The 21,077-nt window shown below is 34.0% G+C and overlaps 1 long non-coding RNA gene across 3 annotated transcripts; it reads left to right on the top strand.

Annotated features, from left to right (window-relative positions):
- The first annotated feature begins 4,029 nt into the window (after positions 1-4,029).
- LOC108367279 (uncharacterized) lies at positions 4,030-11,100 on the top strand. 3 transcript variants are annotated; one of them, XR_001848228.1, is made up of 2 exons: positions 4,030-5,142; positions 10,593-11,100. It is a non-coding gene; the product is annotated as an uncharacterized LOC108367279 (long non-coding RNA). The 3 variants fall into 3 exon arrangements; XR_001848230.1 differs by having other exon boundaries at positions 4,030-5,265; positions 10,779-11,100; XR_001848229.1 differs by having other exon boundaries at positions 4,030-5,265.
- The last annotated feature ends 9,977 nt before the right edge of the window (positions 11,101-21,077 follow it).

Genomic DNA, 21,077 nt, shown 5'->3' with positions numbered 1-21,077 from the left:
AACGGTTATTGTTCGGAAATGTCGTGCGGCATTAACATCACTGGTATCTTAACGCCAGTCTTTGCTGAGTTGCCAGACACAGAAATAACTAGAAAATGGAGACAGCTTACGATGTTGCCAGGTACGACGCTTAGACGACATTAAAAGTAAGTTGGTTGTAAGGGCTATGCTTTATTAGCAAAATTTGGAAGCTGAAGAGACCAGCAGTAAGAAATTTCACCGGCCTCATCACAGGACACTGCGTTGTTACACCGTTTCTTTGACGATGGCGATGATTTACCACATTCTATCGATTTGCGGGTTAATAACCAGTCCGGTTGAGAATGCGGAGGTGGAACTCTGGGAGGTCCAGAAATTCAGTTGGTCAATACCTTGATATTTTTTTATGTATGTAAAGGAACCCCGCTTAAAACTATTTACCTCCTACTATAATTCACCCATAGAAGGCGCTGACCATAGGAAACTACATATGTATCAGAGGGAATTTATTGAGATCTCCATACTTAGCTTTGAAGTCAGTTCAAATCAATTTTTTGCCACAAATATCGGTTTTTGTTAGAGATTATACATTTTTTTGTAAATATATATATTTTGTAATTAAATTAACATAGATTTCTCTTTTTTGCAGTTAAGGGTTTTTGGATTCGTGTTGCGAATTAAGAGGTCAATCTTCTTAAATCCACGAGGTGAGTTTTCTTTTGTTTATCTACATAAGCTTACATATGTGCATTGTGAACTTGTAACTGTGACCACTTTTTGATACAATTGCATTGGGCTTGAACCAAACTGATAAACTTTTTGAGTATTTTATTTCCCTTTCCTAACACGTAGAACCTCATTCTGCAATCATTTTACTTACGCTCATACAAAATCTAGAAGCCAATCCAAAATTAGAAGTGTTATTTTTGCCACACCGCCACTGTAAGCAAGTGGGAACACTTGGCTTGAGTGGTTTGTGGGCCTGCGCTCGAAATACAAAGAGATGAGTGAAAAACCAGCGGCTTGAGTTAACATACAAAATTTCAGAGATTTACATTTCTCTTAGTTCGAAAAATATTCCAGAAGAGCCAACAGATATTATTAACAGTGAAGAGTCAAAATTGGTGGTGGGTATTTAATGATGCTTTACAAAGTATGAATAAACAACAATGTTAGGTAAAATTTGTTGTGAAATTCAGTGGGAATGCTCATTGCAATTTTATAAACAAAAATTTGCAGAAACTAGTTACTGAACCCAGCAGTGGTTTATGCGAAAAGCGAGAAAGTCAAGGTCAATTCCACCAAAACTGAAATGGTACTGTTTACGAGAAGATATAAGATAGCGCCTTTTCAGCCTTAATGGTGGGTCTAGAAAATGCCACATATAAGAGTAAACTGAATATATTACAGAAGGCTGTTTCCATGTTAATTACGGGAGTCTCTACCCCTAGGAAGGCTCTAGAAACTATACCATCTGCCTACCGAGCTTTACGATAGATATCAGCTCAGACGCAACCAGATTGAATGTAGTTCACACATGGAGGGACCCGGATTACCCCAGCCCAATATTCTGCTTCGATAATAGGTTTTATATTCGAATTGCAGAAAGAAGCGACTGGATAGAGCGCTCGGACTTAGATCCATGGGACAAAAGGAGGCCGCTCTATGATTCAATAGTGCCACAACTCTCGCTAGCCGTTTGGCGATTTTCGTATTAGCTGTAGGGACGATGACAAGTAGGTGGAGAGTGTAGAGCGCTATATCTGCCATTGCCCCGCTCTGGCAAGATTGCGATGTACTACTTATTTTTAACTGATCTCGACTCTGTGGAGATCTGCTTCGTTAAGGAAACACGGGGGTTCTATCAGACGGGAAACTGAGGGAACGAAACAAGTGTGACACACAGTGGGCCTAACTGGCCTAAGTTACCTCTCTGCCGGACTGTGAGATGTGGCAACCAACGTAAACTAAGCCACCGATGAAAAAATAAAATAAATATTTTTTTTTTTTAGAATTCCAAAGTATGTCTGTAATTTCGGAAGTGAGCCTAATGAAAATGAATTTCATGAGTTTTTTATGTCCGATTAAAAAATGCTAATGTTTAAAAGGACATTACAAAGCGTTTTGTATGATGCCACTGTACCTCCTGTACCGTTAGAACGGTTTCTATTCCCTGTTGGTGAATTTACATTTTAATTGGAACTGTACATTATTTCTCTCATTAAAAAGTCTAAGAGTTGGCATGAAGAGCGAAACTATGTTAGGAGCCGTTTACATTACCAACGAGAAATTGAGCGAAAATATGAACTAGCGAGTAATTTTCGTTAAGGAATCATAGGTGTCGCTTTTATTGCTGTCTGTTAGCAGCAAACGTTAAATTCAAATATTAAAGAAACTAAAGCGTGGAGAGTTAGGGAATGCAAATGCATATGATGCATGATGAAAGAGTCATTACAAGTAAATGGAAATACATTTTTTTTGGCGCTTTTATGTTGCCTTGGAATAGCAAATGATTTTGATGAGTAGCTTTTTCAACTGCTTAACCGCCTTTGTTACAAATAACGCTTGTCCATGATTTTGGACCTGGCCCGAAACAGCAACCGGCATTGGTTGAAACGAAAAGTCCTTAAGGTTGACAAGCGATTTTTCCCAGCAGAGACCGCTCGAATGATGCTGCGATTGCTCATATTCGGGGATAAGCGGAACTGTAAAAACGTGAAAAATTTCTGTCCAGGCCTTCGGCTTATTTAAAATAAACTACCGAAATTTTAAACTTAATTTTCATCTACTGTTATACCCTCCTCATAACGAGTTACTGCTGTAGCTGAACATTTCATATTTCTCTTCTCCGTAATACTCAAAGTATTCCTAAGCTCTCACCGACTCACCGAGATGAGTGGCTGCACCGCCTTGTTAGTAGACATTCTTTGCCTTAGCACCGCCGCTCGCTGGCAAATGTGGTGAGTAAGCAAGATTAACTAACTTAATTAATTTAATGTAGCACTCTGAGTGGCAGCACTTGGACTTCCGCAATTCGCGCACACACACATACACTCAAATACACAGCGCTCCATGCAATGCAATACTTCCTGAAGTGTGGTGTCAAAGTGGTCGAGTCGTTCGTGAGCAGTCGGTGGGCCAATAGTTCGTTTATGAGTTTAACAGAGATTGAAATTGAAAATAGTAAGAAAAAAATGGCAGCTGAGAGCTGTCACTGAGCGACGGCATGTCGCTGTGGAGTATTTAATTTTCAAGCTCATCGTTACGTTATTAGAGTACTAAAGTTCTCGCCATTCGAAATGCTCGGCAGAAACTATTTTGCTCTAATTCGTACAACAGATGAGCAATTTGCAACTACCGAGCGCAGGACGGTGATGATAACGAAGTTGCGAATACCAATTCACGCTCCAACATCGGTGCAGCGTTAGCGCGCGCTGAGGTACCTCTTTGGCGACAGCGCGACGCCATGACCGACGCTGCCTTGGGGCAATGCAACCAGGCACGAGCAGCATAACACGCGCTCACTTGCTGCGAGGCTAGCAGCCGCGCATTCAAGTTGACTGCCGCGCGGCAGCGCTTAATGCAGCTTGCAGTGCAACGCGCGCTTGGCTCTACGATTGGGAGCGCGCGCGCTCAACTTTTGCTATGCTGAGATTTGCCGAGAGTAAAGATACTTGCAGCATTGCAATGTCGTTTTGATTGCAGCGTGCAGCGCAGAGTTACGAGCGCCGCTTCGGGGTCAAATTGCACTGGCTTGGAATGGCTGTGCGCAACTTGCTGCAATCGTATGCAACTATTCTAGCGCGCCGAGTGCGTAACATATTATTGTTGCTGGTTTTTTAGCTCATACCACATTTTCTACTGCTAACTAATTTTGCTGTTCCTATTTGTAATTTCTGGTATTCTTGCTTTGGCCGCTGCACACACACACACACGCACATGCACAAGCGCGCCTTGAGTATGCCACCCAATCGGCATGTTGCAGCAGCGGCCAGCAGCAGCGCCACAACAAAATAGTTGCAACGTTGCGTTCTTGCCATTCTGGCCATGTTTTTTAGCCAACAGCCGCTTGCAAGCGCTTCAGTCTATAAGCGACAACGTGTACGAGCGGTCGCGTTCTTATTCTTTTGCCCGCTAATAACTAACCAACACTAACAAATAGCCAAGCAAAGTTTGAAGAGTAGTAGTCAAGCAAAAACGCAGCTTCTGAAAATTGCCATTAAAACAAAATTTTCGAGAGTATAAAAATTCGCGCGCTTATTTTGAAAAATATCAGCGCTTCAATTAAACAAATTTTATGTGCCGAGTGACTAAACGCGCTGCAAATAATTCTAGATCAGCTGTTAAATAAATGTTGATCATAAAGCGGTCAGCTGTGTCAATCAACTGCCCATCCAACCGGTCAGTTAGTTCAAAAAAGCCCGTTTACCGTAGTAGCGCCGCTTAGTTTTCCAACGCGTGTCAAACAAATTAGCGAAGCTGCCTTATCTAGTTAAACGCTCTTTGCTGCAGCGCCGATATTTGTGCAAACGCTTTGCGAAAGAGGTGAAAAGCGGCAAGCTCATTAGCGAAAATTACGCAAGTAAACAAATAAACAAGCGCGCGTCTGTGTGAGGGTCAACCATAAACCCACACGCAGATAGGCAAATCACCACACCGACCTACCCAAATTGCTTGCTCTAGACTGTCGCTGCTTTACAGCCGCTTTCCTATTTCCGCTGCCGCTTTGCAAAAATATTCAAACAATATTTAAAGTGTCGGAAACGCCATTTCCTACGAAAGCCCAGGCATACATTTTCCAACGCCACTCGCCAACGGAAACGGTAAATTCTGCTTTCGCCGTTGTTACTTGTGGTGGTGGCCCATTGTTTGGAGTCCGACTTTAAGCCAAGCTTTTTGCTTACAACTCGCGTACGCGCTTCGCCATCGCGTTCAGTGTTTGTGCGTCGCTGTCTGCGTTTAGTTTCTTTCTATACGCCTCTCTCCCCGCATACTGACTGTAGCGTGGTCGCGTTTCGCCAGGTTGAACAGGATAAATTTATCTCTCAAAAAAAGTGTTAAATCGTTTTACGGAAATACTGAGCGAAAACTTAGTTGGAAATACAAATAATTTTGTGTCCAAGCATTGTTGAAGTGTTCATGTGAAATTAGAGAAAGCGAAAAGTAAGAAAGTGATTTTGAAAAATACTCGTAATTGTTCAAAGTTAAAGGCGAAGAATTTTTTGAAGTCAAACTCATCACTTGAGTGCTGGCAGCGCGTCCGAGAGTGTTGAAGAGAAAGTGAAGGTTGTTATTCTTTGCTCGTTTCAAACAGAAAAGCAAAGTTTAATTTTTTAAATTTTTTTCTTAAGTTTCTGTGTGTTAACAGTTAAATTATTTTTTACTAGAATTGAAGTCATATATACATAGATAGTTTTGATGGTTTATTTTGATGGAAAATAAAAAAATTTATGTTAAAAAGACATGGAAAATTGACCAAATTTTTCAAATACCTTTTAAACTTAAGAATTCCCAATAGTCTTTTTCCACAAAATTAAGTAATCAAAAATGCAACGTTTTAAAAAAAAATATTTGGTAGAAATAATAGTCACTTATACACTAACAACCAAATTCATAAAAAAATTATTTAAAATCGAAAAACTGTATAAAAATTTCCCTTGGTAAAGCTCTTTAATATATGAAAATAAATGAATTCTTTTTTTAATTTCAACAGAAAAAATGTGTACTTTTTAATTATCATCAAAGATTGTCTAAAAAAAAATACATTCTAAATAATACTATTTAGTTAAACGAAGCAAAATTAGATAATAACAATTAAAAAATAATAATTTTGAATGAAACTCTAGGTATACATTTTCTTCTACATCGAAAAAATTTGATTTTGGATTAAGAAGGTTGTGAATGAAAAGTTATTTGCCTGTTACCAAAACTAGTCTGCATAAGTACCATAAAGTAAATAAATAATTGTCGAGAAAAATAAAAAAAAAATTGTTTTGTTTTTTTTTTTTTGGAATAGTCGCAAAAAAATTTTATAAAAAAAAACTTGTATGAAAACGTTTTAAGCATTAAAAATTGCAGCACGAATATTTTCACACTACTTGTAACCGTTTGTTGAAAAAAATGAGAATTTTTAAAAATCAAATTAATTAAAAACTTGTATATAGAAAACGTTTAAGAATCTAAACTATTAACTTTTTAATGCTGCACTTTCTCATAACAAAATTTGGTTTTGATAAAGGGATAAAACATAAAACAAAACTTTACAAATAATATAAAGCTCAAAAAGTTACTTTGCAAACTATTTTTTTTTTTTACACAATAACAACCTAAAATTTTTGCTGGGAGTATTAAAAAAAGATTGCACTAAAAATATTCAGTTGGCACTGAAGCGCAACTACTAGCGCCAAGAAAGAAGAAGAATAAGAAAACTATAGTAATTTTCAAAAACTTTGAATTTTTCAAATTCTTCAAGAAATTAAAAAACTGTGTTTAAAAACAAAATTTTGTATTGGCGAACCCATCTTTTTAAAAGTAGTTTCATGATTTTCTTTCCAAAAGTCATAATCCAAAAGTCCAAATCAAAATCTTTTTAAGAATTCAAATATATAGCGGCATTGTATTTATATATTTTAAATTGTGCCCGTTTCTCTGTAAAAGTTTAGTGACTAAAAATAACTTAAAAAAAGTTCAAAAACACTTAATAGAACAATTTTGAGAAAAATTTTATAAAAGTAGTAGAAATTACGTAAAGATGCGTATAACTCAGATTTTCATTATTTAACTACAAATTTCAGCTTGAATATTTTAAAATTTTCAATAAAAAACATTTACGATGTACCTTATAGTCCAAGTTTCAGAACAACCTTTTTGGAACTTGAGAAATTAAACAAATAAATATTGATAAGAATATTAAAAACAAATTGCAGTAAAAATATTTTCAAAAAGTTTGAACTTTTAAGCTTGTTCAAATAATTCCAAAATCATATTTAAAAATCAAAATTTTCTACAGATAAACCCATCTTTTAAAAATAAATTTCAGAAAAAGTTGAAAAATGTGCGTTTACATTCATTCGCAAGAAAATTTTAAAACAAAAAAATTTAAAAATTGTTCACACTAAAAATCTGTTTAAAACTTAAAGTGTTAAAGTTTTTTTTTGTAAATTTTACTTAAACTTTGAATAAAAAAGTTCAAATTTAATATCCTTCAAAGTTCTGGATGATAAAGGAATAAACATTTAAAATTTTGAAACAAAATTTTCTCATTAAATTTGGTAAAAAAATGCTAAAAAGAAAACTTAGATTTTTTAAATATTTTATATTTGCCTTTTATTTTATTACAACGCTTTTATTTTTTTTTATTTCTTAATTTGGTCAGAAGTTATGATCTAAATCAAATCCATTTCCGGAGTCAAAGTAAGATAAGCGTACTTATTTAACTACAAACCACTTTTTTTAATGTTCTAAAAATGTTTTTAAAAAGTATCTTTAAACAAATACTTTACAAGTATTTTAAAAAGTACCTTAAAAAATACTTCTTGAGAAATTTTAGATTTTTTTTAATATTCTTTTTAAATATTTACGAGGTCTATTACGGAATTTTTTAACTCCAAAAAACTTGTTTCTGAAGATTATCCTATACAAGTTGAATAAACTTTAAGAAATTTTTCAAAAGTACATATCCATGGTCTTCTGCAATAACGACACAAATCAAAATTTCATATATTTCAGTAGAGACAATTAAAGATGTTTTTTATTGCAGTGGACCATCGATACATGTAAATGTGTTTGTGTCTTAAAAATCAGTGTTTTTGAGATTTTGTACATTTATGAATACATTTCAAATGAAAAAATTATTCAAATCACTTTTGAAATTTTCAAGCATAAAAAAATATCGCTTTTCAAATTTTTAATCTAACAAATATTTTTTTTTTTTTAATTTCTTAAAGTGAAAATTTTTGCATAAAAATTTTGCAAAGAAAATATTAAAAAACGTATACCTCGAAATTCTTGTACAAAAAAGTAACTATTAAATAAAAAAAAAAATATTTATCATTTAAAGGCTTGGAATTTGGAATTGTTATATTAAAAAAGCATTAACAATTATTTTTTTTAAGACCTTTCCCTTCAGAAAAGTTCCAAGGCTAAATTGCCTTGGTACTTTTCTAAGCAAAAAGACTTCCTTATTTAGAAACATATAAAGTGCGATCGCCATTTCATTTCCTTTTTCAGTAATTTTTCCTATTTTTAATTAAAGTTTCATCATTTTGTCTAGAAAAAAAAATGAGCATATGCATATTTTTAACAATTTATTTATTTTTCTAAAGGGTTTATAAGTTTACTAAGCTGTAGATGTTTAGCGGAAAAGCAGAAAGCAAAAAGACAACAACAATAACAAAAAACCTTATTTAATTCACAACCATAGCTTTTACCTAATTGCAGTGCATTTGTCTTTATTGACTGTAATTTTGGCTAATTGCAAATTGTTGTTGTTGTTGTTGTACAACGAAATACAACAGCAGCAATAGCGACTACGGCCACAGCGACGACTGCTGCTAATGTGGCGCAACACTCAATTAAGTTTTAGTTAAGTGAGTTTTCTTTCTGTACTTTTTTTCTAGTTTTTTTCTTTTGCTAATTTTCTTTTAGCACATATGTGTGTATGTGTGCATGTGTGGTTGTTTAGTTGCAAATATTTAATATTTTTTTTTAGTTGTCGATGTGTAGGTTATCATTGAAGTTGCTGCAAAGGTGCTAATTTTTAGATTAAATAGAAAACGAAGAATCCACATTTTTCCCAACAAATGTTCACTTTATGCAGCCGATGTTGATTATTTAGGACCTAAAATAAATTAAAAATATGTGGTTGTTGCATGCCTCTAAAAAGAAAAATTTTAAATTTAAAATATTTTTTGAATGAAATTTAGTATCAATTTGATCAAAAATCTGTAAAGAAATTAAAAATTTAAAACCTGTTAATTTTCATAACTTTTTGATTTCTTTAAACAGCTGGTATAAATACATAAACATGACACACTGGAAAATGATCTGGAAACTTAAAAAAAAAACTTGTTTACTAAACCTCCTTTTGGAAAAATATTGTGTTTGAAACTAAGTAGGTTCAATAATTTCATGACGAAAACTTACGTAAATTCGTACAAGGTCTTATGGGTGAACTTTAAGGTGGTGCAAAAATACACAGGGAAGTCAATTTTTGGAATTTTCCTGCTGTTACCCCCAGAATTATAGAAAATAAGAAAAAACCCGCCGGAACTTTGAAGTTTGTCATGTATTTAAAAAATAAATATTTCTTTATTTTCGAAATTCTTGAGTTCTGGAGGTGTCTGAAAAGGCATTTTATTTGCACACGCCAAAAAAATATCTTTAAAATCCTTAAACCTAAGAAAATCGTTTTACAAATATTAATGTGATGGCTGTAAATGCTGAAGTAAGGTTTATTTATACAGAACATGCTTTTATAGTGATAATTCGCGTGGTATTAGTTTTAAAATCTCTTTTTTTTGTGGCAAATTATGCTTTCCCCATTCGAAATAGTAACCTTTGTCTGCAAATGTGGCTAAAAGTATGCAACCTTAGAAGCTGAAGCATGAGTGATGTTATTCATAAATTCTTGCACTTCTCGAGCGGCATATGAATTAGTCAGCCTTTTCTTTATTTTCTATTAATTTAGGTTATTTAGGTTAATGTAAAATAAAACGAGATGGATTCCCGAGCTCATTTTGCGGGTGCCTTAGGTTTAACAATAATTCTAGTTTGCTATGCAGAATGTTTCGAGCACTTTATTCACATTATTTGGTGCTTGAAATTGCTCCAGCTACACTTTGAAAAAGTGAAAGTAACAAATACCTTTGAGCCCCCGAATTATTATAGTTGGCATTTTATTAATACCTTTTTGCCGTATAAGTGACTCCATTTGTATACGCACATTAAGATTTCTTCTCCAATATATCGGCTGCAACGCTCCAAAAAAAGAATTTTCTCTTCTTAAAATTCCTCTCATCTCTCCTCGCTTTGTATCTTTTGCCTCACTCACTAGCCGCTCAGTTATTTATAAATTTATTGCTTCATAATTTTGTATACATTCAAATTCCAAGTGCACATAAATTCAATGGCACTTGGTAGATACATTCATGCATACATACATTCGAGCTAGACGACGACGTGCAGCACGCCCTAAAGTATGCAATCGTCGTCGCTTGCACACTAAAAATAGCCAAAGTAGTGGGGAGATCTCATTAAATTCAACTACTGCGCGCTAGCAGCAAAAAAAAAGTGACTCGTCGAGCAACATGCAAAGCTACAATCCTGCTTTTGGAAAGCGCATCTCTCCCTCTGCCCTTTCCCTGGAGCGACGCGTGTCAAGTGATGAATTTGCAGCGACACAGTAGCACATAAAAATTGAATTAAAATTGGTGAAGGGCTTCAGTGAGGTGTGACGCTGATGACGATGACTGGTGGCAATGTTGCCGACGGCAGCCTTGAGCATAGCGTCGGAATACCTTTAGTGCTCCCCTTTGCAACGCTTTCCCCTACATCACTTTTAATTACTTTAATTTGTTGCTTTAATTTATGTCAACTCATTTTCTCATTTTCAGTGAATTTTATAGGTGTCGCATACCTTTTATTTAATACCTGCTAAAAACAAAGCTGCATACATATGTACGAGTGCCTCGCTGGTTTCGGTGCCCTTCAAAAACAATAAAAACAAAGGAATGACTGCCACACTCTCTTCAACCACTGCATAGATAGGTATACCTAGCGTCCTCTGTTTTCTATTGCAGATTTATGCGCTTAATTAAATTGCGTGGAAAATAAAAAAGAAAAACTCGTGAAAACGTTTGAGCGGAATAGCAGCAATAAGCAGCTTAAATTCAAATAAAATAGTGACTAACATTAATTTGGTAAAACATAAAAAATAGCTAACAAAACGAATCAAAGTAAGTGACTAACAAAAAAAAATTATAAGAAGTACATTTTCGGGAGTACGTACATACATAAATAAATAAAATCTTGTGAAATTTAAAACTGTTAATAGAAATTCGTTGTTTTCCAATTCCTAAGCGTCTACATAGCATACTTTTTAAATAGTGTTGAAAAATTTTTGCATAAAATAAGAACAAGCAAGTACACACTCTAAAGGAGTTGAGACAAATAAGTGAATCAACTAAAGTTGTACAATAGTATTGAAGGCAGTACGGAGTTCTCAAGGTAAGTTTTTCTAAAACGGGACATATATGTATGTAAATATAGAAATGAAAGAAAAAATTGTGATTTTTAATTAATTAAATATTTCTCTCGAACGAAAAAGGGGCAGATGTGCTAAGGCCACATTTTCTAGAAAAAAGCTTTAGTGGAAGCTTTCATTAGCTGCTTTGGGTTGCAATAAAGCTTAAGTAAATCGCAGCGCCATCTGTATATGACATTTATGTGTACCCATTTTTTGTGTTCCGTTCAACAAAGAGTTCAATTTTGAATTCAATATTCTAAAATATTTAAAAGTTCTGGCCTGTGCAAAATTTTAATACCATTGATCCACTAACTTTTCTACCTAGCGGAGTAGAATTTTTGTCTTGAAAAGGCTAATACTATGATAAGAAATGCTTTTTTAGAAAGAAATTTACAACTACTGATATTACAGCGCCATCTAGTTATACATACAAGGAACATAGGTACGTAACCCCAAAAAACATATCCCAAGGGAGAAGCTTTTTAAAACTTTTTGTAAATTTTATATGAACACACAGAAAGAAAAAATTCCGTTTGTTCGTCGCTGATCGGTAGCGAGGTTTTAACCTGTAAACTAGGGTAGCCCTTAAAATATCAAACTCTAAATTTTTTATGGGGTTTGAAAAAATTTTAATTGTTTTTTAAAATCGTGAAATTTCGACAAAATTTTTAATTGAAATCTAAGAAATTCTACGTATTATTAAAACTTATCCACATGAATTCATAAAATCTCTGAGTTATAGCTAGCTGAAGTCAAAATGTTGACGAATTCTTTCCCGATTAAAAAAATAAAAATTTTTTAAGTACTTTGAATTTTGTATTTAAATAGTTATTTTTAGATAATTTAATGTCTAGAGACTTCTCTAACTTTAATGTCTAGACCTTGGTTAATATTCAGTGGTGGTATTACGAGTATTTAGGGGTATTGTAGGCAACGTAGGGTGCAATACGTTTAAGGAAGTAACTTGCCGATTTTTTTATTCTCTCACCAATTTAGAAATAAGAGTAACTTATGTAAATGTAGGTACTTGTATTGTTCACCTCTTACGTTTTGCAAACAAATTTTCCAATATTTTACAGATTTTCTCAGTATTAAGTTGCTCAGATTTCTTCCTTTTTTCTACTTTTGTATGGCATATACGATAATTTCGCTCCAAGCGAAATATGCCTTGTAATATACGATTAAATATGCAGTCCATTTTTGCCGTAACTATAGAAATTGCAGCTAAAATATTTTATCAGGTGATTCGTTGTGGGGTATAAATTCATGATTCAAAGTTTTTACAAAATTTAGGAAAATTCGACAAATTTTCACCAAAATTTTCAACTTTTAAACTAAATTTTTTAGAATTTTTTTTGAGTGTGCAATTTTGTAGCTCACTCAATTTCAGTATAATAAAGTACAATTTTTAAGTGGCTATAAACTACCGTTGAGTTTTGAGAATTTTGTTTGCTGATGATGTTGCTCATTTTCTCCATATAACGGATGCGCGATATTTTTTTTTTGTATGGGAAAAAATATCGAAGAGCGTTTGATTAAAATTTGAAAATTTTGGTGAAAATTTGTCGAATTTTTCTAAATTTTGTAAAAACTAGAAATGCCATTTTTCAAATTTTTGTAGCAAGTTTGAAATTTGAATTGATATATAAATAGCCTTATTTGTTATTAAAAACATCAAAAAAAACTCCAAGCTGGCCAAAATAGTGGTGTACTATCTTTTGTCGCCGGTTGTAGATATGTTAAATAAATCGCATTTACTACTATTTTCTCATATTTCCCTTTGCATCATTCAAATCCTCTTAAGGGCTAGTAGCTCACGTTCAAGCTAACTAAAATATACATATACATACAGACTTATGTACATGTGTCTAACATTAGACAATTTATCACAACTAAAATGAATTCGAGTGTCGTATTTCCATTCAAGTTTTTTATGTACAATCGTTTGTTGATGCTTATTTATTCCTAGTCATATACAATATACTCACAGCGGTCAATGACTCACTTATAGCGAATACATATTTAAAAACACAAATGAATATTTATGTACTCGTATATTCACGAGGGAAAAGTAAAAGCTTGCACTAGTTAGTATGTACACGGATTTTAATAGCTCTTAAATTAAATTATCGTATTGCCTGCAGTGATGGTTGAATATGATATACATATGTACATATGTACATAGGTATGAATGACCCACTATTGAAACACATTCTTCGTATTATTTACTCTTTCCAAATAATCATAGAAATGCGATACCGAGATGACTAAACAATTGCTGAAAGCCGGAGTCTCTCTTTGTGGTACCAGGATCCCTTACGAAGAAGTTCTGAAGGACATTGGGAGCCCAGGGCTGTCGCCAGCTGGAAATAAAGCGAAGTGAGAAATAGTTTTCCACAAAATTTTGATGGAACGAAGAAGGGAAAGGTTTTTGCCAAAGGGGAAGTGGCAAATACTATTGCATTTTTTCTAGAAGCACTTCAAACCGAAAGCCATTTCGAGTGGCTACACATATATGTAGTACACGTCTACGTTTATTGACATGGAAATGCCAGGCAAACAAACCGTACAAATACGAGCTATGTAAAAACAATACTGTAAAATACTGTAGGTATTTGAAAAAGTAAGTAAATACATACATATGAAAATAAAATAAATATAAACGTGGCAAGATATCAGAGAAATGCAAAAAATTAAGAAGATAATATAAAAAATAAATAGAATAAAGAAATTGAAGAAGTAAAATGATGTAGCTAAATAAATAGACACCAAATGGCAGAGAAAAAGATTTTAAAATTACATGGGCAACATTAGAAATGCATAAATAGACCATTGCAACATGCTGCAGGAGCAAACAAGCAAGCATATTTACCTATACATGTGCCACTCGTGCATATTAGGGTGCATCACTCTCCACATAAAAAAAATAAAATAAAAATCGGTGCAAGTTTCCCATCGGAATTATAAAATCTATAACATTTTGAGGTTTTCGCAAAAATATTTCAGGCAAGTATTAAGATTTACGTCAGCTGCGTTGATTTAAAAATATGTACCTCCACAAAGATCGACTTTTTTTATAAATAAAATTACTTTTAAGAAATATATTTACCAAAAAATCAAGGCAGATGGTAGAAGAGTTTTCGTTTAGAAGTTATGCATAAAAATGTTCAGATTTTATCAACGAAATCAAAATAATGAAATTTTTTAGAGGTATTTTCATATCGGAACAACTCAAGTTAATCTCAATGTTTTTTTCGAATAATTTTGGCGCAAATCTAACAATAAAATGGCATATAATTCCATTGGAAAAACCGCTCTTTTTTGGTGCGGCACCCTGGCATACATGCATATATAGGATATATGCAAATTTGCTTATTTACGTTATCAAAATAAAATTCATAAGGAAGAAAGGTATTAAATAACAATTCAGTAAGAGAAAACTTGATGGTGTCGTAGAAGTCGGCAGTGGAAAAAAAACTAGGAAAATTACTATTTAGTTGAAAGTTAGATATGTGAAGCCAGATGAAGGAAATAACTCAATAACCAGTCGACAAAGTGCTAAGTAAATATTTAAGCATGAACGAATTTTATTAATATTTTTCGCAATAATAATAGAGAGCACAAAATATGAATATTGCAACTAGCACGAACCAATGTGGAAACTATAAAAAAAAAACTGGTTTGCGCTACAATAATCAAAATGCTGAAGTGGCATTTCCAACCTCTCTAAAAATAGTAGCAGCATAACTAGTACCATTCGGCCCAGTTTGGTAACTAGTTAAAAATAAGTGGGTTTATACTAAGATGATAATAATACATAATAAATATTTAAGCATAAAATGGTTATACGTATTTATATTTCATCCCCAAAATTTTAATTTGGGTACAAAAATATAAACAGTTCGGAAATTGGAAGCTAATTAGAAAAAGTTCCTTTGGACTAAAATTATCAAAATTATGAAGTGGTATTCTCAGCAACGTAAAAAAAGTAATAATCCAACTAGTAGCTTTCGGGGCAGTTCGATAACTAGTCACTGCTAAGTGAGTTTACACTAACTAAGTAATAATAATAATAAACTCTGTGTATTAAAATTAATCTGAAGCTCAAACTAAATTTTTTAAGTAACCAGCTTCAAACAAGGTTAATTTTTCATAAGGCTAAGATATTTACTAAGTAAATTCTATGCCAAAAGATACTGAAAACCAATACCATACGTGAAATTGTTTAGGTTTTCTTTTCAACTTGATGAAAGAGTTTGAAATTTTGCAGATCTCACATCGAGTCCATACCAAGGTTCTAAAAGAATTCAGTGGCCAGAAAGTCCTTGATTATTTTGATAAAAAATATCTCTCGTAGTTATTAACCGTTGGAATATTTTTATTTTTATTTTTTATGTATGTCACCGCATAACTTTGGACCACCTTAAACGATTTCTATAATTTTTTTTNTAACTAGTCACTGCTAAGTGAGTTTACACTAACTAAGTAATAATAATAATAAACTCTGTGTATTAAAATTAATCTGAAGCTCAAACTAAATTTTTTAAGTAACCAGCTTCAAACAAGGTTAATTTTTCATAAGGCTAAGATATTTACTAAGTAAATTCTATGCCAAAAGATACTGAAAACCAATACCATACGTGAAATTGTTTAGGTTTTCTTTTCAACTTGATGAAAGAGTTTGAAATTTTTCAGATCTCACATCGAGTCCATACAAAGGTTCTAAAAGAAATCAGTGGCCAGAAAGTCCTTGATTATTTTGATAAAAAAAATCTCCCGTAGTTATTAACCGTTGGAATATTTTTATTTTTATTTTTTATGTATGTCACCGCATAACTTTGGACCACCTTAAACGACTTCTATAATTTTTTTTAAAGGAAAGGTGTTACCTCACAGGTGGTCCCATACTAATTTCGTTTAAATCCGATTATTGCATCATAAAGAAATTAACGATAATCTTAAGTTTGTATATGAGAATTGAAGTTGCTTTTTTTGCTTAAAAATTATTGTAATTCATTTTATAGTTTTAAAGCCTGTTTCCAGCTCTCATGAAAACTAAAATTTCATATAAAACGCCGCACAGGAAATGGAAAAGAAATTTCCTTCTCTCAAAATTTCGTAAATCAGTTTGCAGCTCTTAAGAAAAAAATGCTCGTGGCAACAGTATTANATTTGTATATGAGAATTGAAGCTGCTTTTTTTGCTTAAAAATTATTGTAATTCATTTTATAGTTTAAAGCCTGTTTCCAGCACTCATGAAAACTAAAATTTCATATAAAACGCCGCACAGGAAATGGAAAAGAAATTTCCTTCTCTCAAAATTTCTTAAATCAGTTTGCAGCTCTTAAGAAAAAAATGCTCGTGGCAACAGTATTAATGAAAAATATTTCTTGTGGTTTTTCTTGAGAACTGGATTCTAAGCTTTACCTGGAAAAGGGAATCTTACATAGAGTTAAGCCTTTCGGCTTACTACTGGCGTTTTCAAACTCTTTCGTTTAGAAATAATTCACACGGGCGCGCACATACGTAGCTACTTTATTCCTCGCACGAACTGAAAGTACAGAACAACCCCTAGATGAAATCCACTCTTAACTGGACTAGACTGTTCATACTTTGGCTAGATTTTTCACCAGCTTTTTCATGCCGTTTTTTGAACTACTTAGAATCAAGTTACGAGTTACTAACTAGCTGAAAAGCAGACGATTTCACTGCATAGAAAGGCAAANCATAGCTACTTTTTTCCTCGCACGAACTGAAAGTACAGAACAACTCCTAGATGAAATCCACTCTTAACTGGACTAGAGAGCACTGTTCATACTTTGGTTAGATTTTTCACCAGCTTTTCCATGCTGTTAATTGGGCTACTTAGAATCAAGTTACTAGTTACTAACTAGCTGAAAAGCAGACGATTTCACTGCATAGAAAGGCAAAAGCCAATGAACAAACCAAGCACATTCGCTGGTCGAAATGACAACACCGACATATACATAATGAAAGAAAAATCAAACTATTGCCACATTGACATGAAATACTCTTTGCGGATATAAAGTACAGCACTACTTATGTGTGTTAGAAACCATAAAAATGCAACGTCGAAAGTAGGGTGAGACAAAGTGCAAAAGATTTATGAAGTTGAGAAATTATTGGCTAAAAGTATTAGAGCAAATCGAAAGAAAATCAAGAGTGGAAGTGCGCCTCAAAGAAAGGCCAAAAGAGCGTGAAAAAAAAAACAAGAAACGGAGCTCAAGCCTAGCTTACATATGTATTTCATTGTGAAGGCAGATTTTAAAGAATCGCTTAATTCTGCAATGGAAAACAACTAAATGGCACCCACAATTGAGGAAATTCGCAAATAGACGCAACAGCTGTTGATTGCACTAATCCCATTGAGAAACAGACTGAACCATCTGGAGCCAACCGTATGATGAAACCTAGACTNCGCAACAGCTGTTGATTGCACTAATCCCATTGAGAAACAGACTGAACCATCTGGAGCCAACCGTATGATGAAACCTAGACTTATGCTCGAAGATGCTTGCTTATAACAAACAGTATTACGTTCAGTTTTTCGGAAGCCTAGGTCTGCGAAGTCTCAAGACCGCAAGATTGTAATGCCTCAAAAGATTGAACCTAACAATAGGGAAGTCACGTTGACGAATGTATAGACGATCTTCTGTGTGGTATAATAAACAACGCAGCTTAAAACTAAAAACTCTAGTGTATCCAAGGACTAAAGAGCAGCGACAGAGCAGAAATTGAATTTTTTTAGAGAAATTTATATGCAATACGAGTTGTGAGAATGGTGTGCTTAGCCTAGCAGTAACGTGTGCTACATTCCTAAAGAAGTCCAGGAGCAAGTCTGAAGAGGAGTTGAGGCGATATCCAAAGAAAGCAGATTTAGTTGCACTCTCCAAATTTACCAAAAACAAAAAACTTGCCAGCCGCGTAAATAAATTGCAAAAGCATGGAAAAAAAACAATGTTAAATTTTTTTGGTTTTTTGGCCTGAACTGTTGCAGTGACGTTTAAAAAGTTTTAACTACACATTTTTACTACCCTTGCGTCCATTTCCAGGGTCGCACCAAAGAAAAACGCATTTTTTTATGAATTCACTGCATGCTGTTTTTAGGTAAAACAAGCCAAAAAAACAAAATTTTCAATTTTGAAGGTCATTTTGAAAGCCAAGACAATTTTTTATTCAATGTGACCTATAAAATGACCTTCAAAAGTAAAAGTTTTGGTTTTTTATACTTTGATGGTCATTTGAAAAGTCAAAAAATTTTTTTTTCTAACGAAACTATTTTGTTGAATTCTCCATCTCAAAATTCTTAATACGCTATTGAATTTTTTTTTGCTACCTCTTCTCGTTCTCGGGATACTAGAATTTGTCATGAAAAAAGTTCAATTTGCACACTGTTGGGCGCGCCCGGGCGGAGCTCCGCATAAGGCTATTAACTTCATGTCATTTCATCGTTTTATTTAATTTCTTAAAATTTTTTTAATTTTTTTTTTATTTCAGTTTGTTTAATGCGATTTCATTGCTTCATTCCATTTCGTTTCGTTTCATTCCATTCCATTTCATTTCGTATCATACCATTTCTTCTCATTTCNATAATTTCTTCAAATTTTTTAAATTTTTTTTTTATTTCAGTTTGTTTAATGCGATTTCATTGCTTCATTCCATTTCGTTTGGTTTCATTCCATTCCATTTCATTTCGTATCATACCATTTCTTCTCATTTCTTTTTATTTCATTATATTTCACTTCTTCCGGTGTCATTTCATTTTGTTTTATGCCACTTCATTTCACTTCACTTCGTTTCACTTCGTTTTATTTTTTTCAGCCTTTTATATCTTTTCATTCATTTACGTTTCATTTCATTTCCCGTCACTCCATTTCACTTAACTTTATATCCGTACCTGTAATTTTCAGCTCGTCATAATTTTAAAATAATTTCTTTCTAGTACATAATTTATCCTCTTTTTTAATTTTCATAAATTTTCCTCTTTCCACTGCCAGACAATTGTTTCTGGCAGTAATTTTAATTTAATTCCATACATCTCAAAAGCCAACAGACTCTTTAAATTTGCTGCCACAATTTGATGATAATATTGCATTTTGTGCGAATTTAATTAACGAGCGCACACACCTGCCAAACAAGAGAGTGCACAAAAGGCAGTGAGCAATGCGAGCCATTCAATATGTGCTTCAATTTTTTTTCCATTGCTGGTCTAACTGCATTCATACATATTATACGGATATATGGAAGTTTACATGCATGCATAAATACCTGTTGCCACCTGACACCGCGGCAGTCGCCAGCGATTCACGGAGGCATGTTGCATATGTCGTTGGCTAGTTATGGCTAACATAAATTAGGTGAACTAACTAGAGTAAAGCCAATACCATGGCACAGAGTGTATGTAAATGAAGAGAAAATATAAAGAAAAAAATGTCTGAGTAAATGAGCCTAAAGCAGTTTGATTACCAGTTTTTTGTGAGAGGCATAAAAACTTGGGATTCATTTGTGCCATTTTACTAACCTTTTTGTAAAAGACACGCTTGTAAAGTTCCAGTTCATTCGAATTGATGGATATTCCACAGACCGTCGACCAACTTGATCAAGTCGTACAGGTCTTGGGGATTTTACCTTTGTACGTGATGTGACATCATTAACATAGGCGAAAAAGCTGGCGCCAACATTTAGTCTCCTTCACGAAGTATTTCGAGGTCAGGTTAAAACAAAATTGCGAGTGCCGCCGCATCTTCGAGCCGTATGACTATCCAATAACTGGCCTGGAGGGCCAAGCTTATCATCTAAGGCAGTGTAAAAATGCTTTTCAGTGCCAAATAGGTCACCAGACCTTAAGCGCTTGCCCTAATTTTACTGGAATATTCTTCCGATATACCATCTTTAGCCTTGCACCAAAATAGAATGGGTTAGTCTTTGCGACAGTGGTCTTACGCAGACCTTTATTATAGCCGTAAAATCTGCTTGCCCGAGCAGGCTTCTCCTACCTCCACTGGTCCCAAGGAATGGAGCCGAGCTCGTGATCGCGGTTAAGAAGCTCAATGGATTTCCTTTCTCTAACAACTCCAGCAAGGCTTGAGTTAGCGTGGAGTTTCGCTGAAGTATTTTAAGTGCATGTTGCTACTCCTTCACTGACATCTGTCTCCTGGGCGAGCATGATCGGTCTTCCATCGAAACAGCGAGAGTATTCGTGAAGTTAGTTCGCCAAACTTCTGTGCGCTGAGCAGAATCGCCCATAGCTAATATGGCAGTCATCCCCTTGGTGTTATTTTTACTGACCGCTTGCCACCTTTCCCAGGTCAGGTCGTCAGATTTCGGCCTTCGTAGGTTTGTGAACTTCGCTGCCGGGCTTCGATAGATACACTGAACCATGGGCTACGGACGATGACTTCAGCTCTATTGGCTGTATAGCCTTCGTAGTCACGACAAAATCTGAGAGCCATCCCGGAAGTGTCCCGCCTTCGGGGATATGCCAAATAAAATGCATGCGCTCACGCTATCCTACTTTTTGCTTTATATTGTTTTCTAAATTTCATTTTCCTATTTTTTTATTATTTTATTACTTTTTTATTGCTCTTTTTTTAAACTTTTTTCATTTTCCACAGCATATTGTTGCTTACATTTTTATTGCGAACAAACCATTTCATCACCTTTGACTACTGTCCCCCGAGTCGTTCCCTCGCCTAATCCGTTAAAAATTTATGCAAAATTATTCATTTGTATAATTTTCGTACACCTGAGATTTAAGTAAAAGTTGTTGTAAACTACGATTCCAGTCAAATAGGTTTGCAACACTTGGTGGCGCAACATATGTCGCTGATTT

This window comes from Rhagoletis zephyria, unplaced genomic scaffold (genome assembly GCF_001687245.7).
Source record: "Rhagoletis zephyria isolate East Lansing unplaced genomic scaffold, Rhagoletis_zephyria_1.1 Rzeph_scaffold_02616, whole genome shotgun sequence".
NCBI lineage: Eukaryota > Metazoa > Arthropoda > Insecta > Diptera > Tephritidae > Rhagoletis > Rhagoletis zephyria.
Note: the sequence above shows the minus strand (reverse complement) of the source record. Positions and strands in the feature narration are given on the sequence as shown.